The sequence below is a fragment of the Salmo salar genome, chromosome ssa11, assembly GCF_905237065.1.
Source record: "Salmo salar chromosome ssa11, Ssal_v3.1, whole genome shotgun sequence".
NCBI lineage: Eukaryota > Metazoa > Chordata > Actinopteri > Salmoniformes > Salmonidae > Salmo > Salmo salar.
Window position 1 is genome coordinate 12226892 of NC_059452.1, and position 7400 is coordinate 12234291.

The 7400-nt window shown below is 40.9% G+C and overlaps 1 long non-coding RNA gene across 1 annotated transcript; it reads right to left on the reverse strand.

Moving 5' to 3' along the window:
* Positions 1 to 1621: 1621 nt before the first annotated feature.
* Positions 1622 to 4716, reverse strand: LOC123725233 (uncharacterized). The gene is made up of 3 exons (XR_006757749.1): positions 4522 to 4716; positions 4006 to 4053; positions 1622 to 2234 (listed from the first exon to the last, which is right to left on the reverse strand). It is a non-coding gene; the product is annotated as an uncharacterized lncRNA (long non-coding RNA).
* Between the last annotated feature and the right edge of the window lie 2684 nt (positions 4717 to 7400).

The following is a 7400-nucleotide window of genomic DNA, read 5'->3' on the forward strand; positions in this document are numbered from 1 at the left end:
CACAGCCCATCTGTAAATATCCCACCCAACTCCCTCATCCTCATATTGATTTGTTTTTTTTGCTCCTTTGCACCCCAGGATCTCGACTTGCTCATTCATCTTCTGCACATCTATCACTCCAGTGTTTAATTGTAATTATTTCACCACTATGGCCTATTTATTGCCTTACCTCCCTAATCTTACTACATTTGCACACTGTATATCATTTTTGTATTGTGTTATTGACTGTACATTTGTTTATCCCATGTGTAACTCTGTGTTGTTTGTGTCGCACTGCTTTGCTTTATCTTGGCCAGGTCGCAGTTGTAAATGAGAACTTGTTCTCAACTGGCCTACCTGGTTTAATAAAGGTGAAAAAATATATATATATATTGTAGCCTGTACATTTAATATATTCACTGATCATGTACTCTACCTTGGCAAATAAAGGTGCAGTTCAGGTATGAATGTCTGAGATAATCTTTCAGTCATATCCAATACCAGGAGTATCACATTCCAGTATTTGAATGATGCTGTGTCTGCATGTATGCATTACAATTATACACTTCAACAGTGTTTACCAATCTTGGTCCTGGGACATCAATGGTCACACATTGTAACTAATAGACTAGAAACAGGATTTAACTAGTTAAAGGCTGATTTGTAATTGATATATACAGAAATAGAATTTTTAAAAACAGTACACTACACTTCCTATGCATCAGTACACTACACTTCCTATGCATCATATAAATACTCTAAAACCGGTTCATCTCAATATCCAATGCCCTTCATCTGCATTGATCTGATAAACACGGGACAGGTATAGTATTTCATCAATTGAGAGACTTAATTTCAACCAGTAGAGAATGTGAAACACAGTTAATTATCCAAGTGTTATAAATACAAGTTCAATCTGTCTGTCAATGCACATCTGTTGAGCATAATAAAGACAGAGGAAGAAAGATTAGGTGGCGAGAGAGGTATAAAAGACAGAGGTAAGAACATAGGAGCAGGGATATGATTAATGAATCACAGTGCTACCCAAATATTCTCTCAGTGCATCACAATTACATAAGTGTCTTGTCGGCCCAAAGGTTAGAGCGCGAGAGAGCATGTTTAAGCCTTGTTTTTATTCTAACATTGTAACTCATCATATTAATCAGGTGAAATGCAAAACTGACACGACACAGCTGATATAACCTAGTGGATTTAGGGAGAAGAGGGATGAAGTGAAGGAGAGAGTGTCACGTCCTGACCAGTATAAGGGTTATTTGTTATTGTAGTTTGGTCAGGACGCGGCAGAGGGTATTTGTTTTATGTGGTTCGGGGTGGTGTTTTTGTTGAAGGGTATTTGATTTATGTATTCCGGGGTTTTTGGGCACTGTTCCTTGTTAATGTATTTCTATGTTTAGTCTAGTTAGTTGCATTTCTATGTTTAGGTTAATGGGGGGGGGGTGGACTCTCAATTGGAGGCAGGTGCTTTCTCGTTGCCTCTGATTGAGAGTCCTATATATGGGTAATTGTTTGTGGGAGATTGTTTCTTGTTTTACCTGTGTGAGCATTACAAGACTGTTTTGTTGTTCGTGAGGTCGTTGGTCACTTTGATTTCAAATAAATATCAAGATGAGCATCCACATTCCTGCTGCGTTTTGGTCCTCCATTCCAGACGACAACCGTGACAGAGAGACTGTTATTGAGAAAATAAGGTAGTTAAAGGGAAAACAGGAATCTGCAGCTGCGGAGTACTTTATGCTGAAAAACATGAACGGACACACGAGGACAAAAAAATATAGCGTAGTTAAACAAATAATGAAGTGTCTTACTATTCTCCATGGTTGGCCCTCTTGCCTATTCTTTTAAGGTGGAAGTAGACACAGTTATACACCTGAGCCTGCTTACTGCACAACACAATCCATCAATCAAATTGAGACATGAGTGTGTAGGTAATAGGGTGTCTAATTATAGGAGGTGAAAATCTCTCGCACATGGATTGCCTCTTGTTGCATTGTTGGACACCATCCTTGAAACATCCTGCAGAGCAGCAGACTTCTCCTCTGGCACACTGCGGCGAGCTGCAGATCCCCCCTGGTTCTCGTGTCCATCCACATGAAGTTATGCAGGACACAGGTAGCCTTCACACACCTGAATTCCTCCAGGAGGAAGTCCCAGATAGCCCTGGTCACCCAACCTTGCAGTGCCCTACACGTTAACTGTAGGCAATAATTTTGAAGTAATCTCCAGTTACAAGGTATCTGTAGGAATATGGAAGACAATGTAATTATTTGACTTTTACATCACCAGGTCATTGTGGATTACTAAAGTACAATATTCCTGATAACAAATCATGATAACATTGGATTGATAGATGCATGGGCAGACGTACAGTGGGGAGAACAAGTATTTGATACACTGCCGATTTTGCAGGTTTTCCTACTTACAAAGCATGTAGATGTCTGTCATTTTTATCATAGGTACACTTCAACTGTGAGAGACGGAATCTAAAACAAAAATCCAGAAAATCACATTATATGACTTTTAAGTAATTCATTTGCATTTTATTGCATGACATAAGTATTTGATCACCTACCAACCAGTATGAATTCCGGCTCTCACACACCTGTTAGTTTTTCTTTAAGAAGCCCTCCTGTTCTCCACTCATTACCTGTATTAACTGCACCTGTTTGAACTCGTTACCTGTATAAAAGACACCTGTCCACACACTCAATCAAACAGACTCCAACCTCTTCACAATGGCCAAGACCAGAGAGCTGCGTAAGGACATCAGGGATACAATTGTAGACCTGCACAAGGCTGGGATGGGCTACAGGACAACAGGCAAGCAGCTTGGTGAGAAGGCAACAACTGTTGGCGCAATTATTAGAAAATGGAAGAAGTTCAAGATGACGGTCAATCACCCTCGATCTGGGGCTCCATGCAAGATCTCACCTCGTGGGGCATCAATGATCATGAGGAAGGTGAGGGATCAGCCCAGAACTACACGGCAGGACCTGGTCAATGACCTGAAGAGAGCTGGGACCACAGTCTCAAAGAGAACCATTAGTAACACACTACGCCGTCATGGATTAAAATCCTGCAGCGCACGCAAGGTCCCCCTGCTCAAGCCAGCGCATGTCCAGGCCCGTCTGAAGTTTGCCAATGACCATCTGGATGATCCAGAGGAGGAATGGGAGAAGGTCATGTGGTCTGATGACAAAAATAGAGCTTTTTGGTCTAAACTCCACTGGAGGAAGAAGGATGAGTACAACTCCAAGAACACCATCCCAACCATGAAGCATGGTGGTGGAAACATCATTCTTTGGGGATGCTTTTCTGCTAAAGGGACAGGATGACTATCGTATTGAGGGGAGGATGGATGGGGTCATGTATCGTGAGATCTTGGCCAACAACCTCCTTCCCTCAGTAAGAGCATTGAAGATGGGTCGTGGCTGGGTCTTCCAGTATGACAACGACCCAAAACACACAGCCAGGGCAACTAAGGAGTGGCTCCGTAAGAAGCATCTCAAGGTCCTGGAGTGGCCTAGCCAGTCTCCAGACCTGAACCCAATAGAAAATATTTGGAGGGAGCTGAAAGTCCGTATTGCCCAGCGACAGCCCCGAAACCTGAAGGATCTGGAGAAGGTCTGTATGGAGGAGTGGGCCAAAATCCCTGCTGCAGTGTGTGCAAACCTGGTCAAGAACTACAGGAAACGTATGATCTCTGTAATTGCAAACAAAGGTTTCTGTACCAAATATTAACTTCTGCTTTTCTGATGTATCAAATACTTATGTCATGCAATAAAATGCAAATTAATTACTTAAATCATACAATGTGATTTTCTGGATTTTTTTAGATTCTGTCTCTCACAGTTGAAGTGTACCTATGATAAAAATGACAGACCTCTACATGCTTTGTAAGTAGGAAACACTGCCGATTTTGCAGGTTATCAAATACTTGTTCTCCCCACTGTATGTGCAATAACAGGATCATATCAAGGATAGCATCACAAATGAATACATAAATACCACTTGCAGCTTGATGAGGAGTTGACCATTTGAATCAGCTGTGCAGTGCTAAGACAAAAACAAAAATGTGCACCCCTTTGAGTCCCCAGGACTGAGAACCACTCTGTTCATATGTAGACAAGCTTTCATAGCTCTCTTTATCTGAGTACAGAAAGCCACACAAGAAACAGACTTCATTATAGTCAAATTACACCTCACTGAATATTATGCTACCATTATCTCCGTCCTCACTTCTAGGGACAGGAACTACACAAAAGTACCTGCCCTATCCAGAATAGCCTACTCTCTCACTTTGGCAGTTGGGCCTGCTATCCTTTCACCCTTCTCCATGGCTGTTAGCTAGCTACCTACAAATGTATTTTGAGTTTTTTTTACAGTGATAAATACATCAACATACCTAGCTAATATGAAGTTAGCTAGCTACGTGCATGAAATATCATCTATACAGTATGTGAGGTTGGCTAGATAGTTAACTAATAATACCTTCTCTTTTTTTTTCAAATTGTATTTACTTACTTGAATAGGTTCTCCCAGCCATGTGGACAATTGGAAACAGGGCAGCAAAGTTTGTCACCAGAGCGTTTTAGAGGATATTACTATTGAACTATGTACCCATTTAATAACCAGACCTTCATACGAACTTGCTATGCTGAATTCTTGATGCACAATCGAACATGTTGCCATATGCTGCCAGCACGCCCACAAGCGAGTCACAACGGGCGGCCTAAGCGACAAGCGGCAATTTACCGTTATCTCGTGTACATGCACGTGAGGCGACGCACAATTGGCATGCATTGTGTCAAGAAGCAGTGCGGCTTGGAGGAGTTGTGTTTTGGAGGACGCACGGCTCTCGACCTACGCTTCTCCAGAGGCTGTACAGGCATTTCAGTGACGGCACAAGACTATAACTACCAAGACTGTAACTACCAATTGGATATGACGAAAAGGGTGTGTAAAAAAAAAGATAACATTTTGTGGATGGGTATAATTTCTATGTATACAATGTATAATAGTTATATTTAATGACTAAATCGGGTAATTTTGTATACATTTATTTACATTTGCATCGGGCCGCTTCTGGGGGGATTCTGGTAAAATGCCGGCAAAATCGGCTGAATTTCGGTAGTCGGAAACGGCCCGATGTACTTTGGCCGATTCTGGGCAGTCATTAATTTTGACACCCGATACCGGACTGATTCAATCAGTTCCAGCCACCCAGAAGAGGGCCGCTTCTGGGCCGATTCCTCATTGCTGGCTGGGAACCCAACTGTCTGGGTAAAAATAACCCAGCTTGTGTTGTGTCCAGTATTTACCCTGCGCTGGGCTACCAAAAATAAAGAAATAATTGGGTTGTTTCTAACCCAGCATAAGTGTTGGCTCCTTGGGCATGCTGTCAGGTGGCTGAAGCAGCCTAAATGACAGCCCATCTGTGAACGCCCACAGAACATGTGTTCCTTACACATTAAGGTCTCAAAAAACGATAATTAACACTTAACATACTGGAATATTGTCACAAGGGTTTATAATTATCAAGAAAATAGATATGAACTCTCAATCTTTCAACCCAAAAGGCCTCTATGTGCTTCCTTACTGAGGATTTATTTTCGACATCACCAGCAAGTTCACGTTACCCCTTTGGAAATAAAATCAATCTTTGATAATACTGTCTAATGTAATTGATAATAAATATGAATTGACCAATTCATCTATCATGTCTCTATATCTGTTTTATATCTGACCTGGTTGATTTCACTTGAAAAACTCTTGAAAATGTTTCCGTTGACACCTACTGGACAAAAGTATGAACTTCAGGGACTAGGGCAGCATCTCCAGTATTTTTGTATTTTTTTTATTCTGCATGTCAATAGCCATATATACATGTCTCTGATTTAACATATTATCAAAGATTCTTGACAATTTGTGATACATGTTACTTTTTATTATTTTTTTACTTCAGTTTATTTGGTAAATATTTTCTTAACTCTTTCTGCAATATTGGTTAAGGGCTTGTAAGTAAGCATTTCACAGTAAGGTCTACACAGAGATGGAAAAGGTACTCAATTGTCATACTTGAGTAAAAGTAAAGATATCTTAATAGGAAATTACTCAAGTAAAAGTCAAAGTCACCCAGTAAAATACTACTTGAGTAAAAGTCTAAGGTTTTAAATGTACTTAAGTACAGTGGTGGAAAAAGTAAAAGCTATACATCAAATTCCTTATATTAAGCAAACCAGACGACACGATTTCCTTATTATTATTATTATTATTAATAATATTTTTTGACAGTCAGAGGCACCCTCCACCACTCAGACATAATTTACAAACCAAGCACTTGTGTTTAGTGAGTCTGCCAGATCAGAGGCACTAGGGATGACCAGGGTCGTTCTCTTAATAAGTCCGTGAATTGGACAATTTTCCTGTCCTTCTAATCATTCAAATGGTAACGAGTACTTTTTGTGGCAAGGAAAATGTATGGAGTAAAAAAAGTACATTATTTTTATTAGGAATGTAGTGATGTAAATGTTTTCAAAAATATAAATACTACTTAAGTAGTAATTTAAAGTATTTTTACTGAAGTACTTTACACCACTGGGTGTACACTTGTTGTGTTCGGCGCATGTGACAAAGAAAGTTTGATTTGATTTGTCATTTGCCCTCATATGTAAAAAAAATTAAAATAAGAAAAAAATAACTGGTTTATGCGACGTCCCCCAAAGGCCCTTCTGCTAACTTGCTTGCCCCGGTCTGCTAACTGCTTGCTTGCTAGCCCCGGTCTGCTAACTGCTAGCTTGTTTAGCCCCGGCCTACTAACTGTTAGCTTGTGAGCATCGGCCTGCTAACGTTCTGAATCGCCGTGTCCCCAGTCAGCCCAACCACTCACTGGACCCATATGTTCACTTGGCTACGCATGCCTCTCTCTAATATCAATATGCCTCGTCCATTACTGTCCTGGTTAGTGATTACTGTCTTATTTCACTGTAGAGCCTTTAGCCCTGCTCAATATGCCTTAACCAATCATGTTGTTCCACCTCCTACATATGCGATGACATCACCTGGTTTAAACATCTCTAGAGACGATATTGCTCTCATCATTACTCAATGCCTAGGTAAACCTCCAATGTACTCACATCCTACCTTACCTTTGTCTGTACACTATGCCTTGAATCTATGCTACCGTGCCCAGAAACCTGCTCCTTTTACTCTCTGTTCCGAACGTGCTAGACGGCCAGTTTGTATAGCCTTTAGCCGTACCCTTATCCTACTTCTCCTCTGTTCCTCTGGTGATGTAGAGGTTAATCCAGGTCCTGCAGTGCCTAGCTCCAGTCCCACTCCCCAGGTGCTCTCATTTGTTGACTTCTGTAACCGTAAAAGCCTTGGTTTCATGCATGTTAACA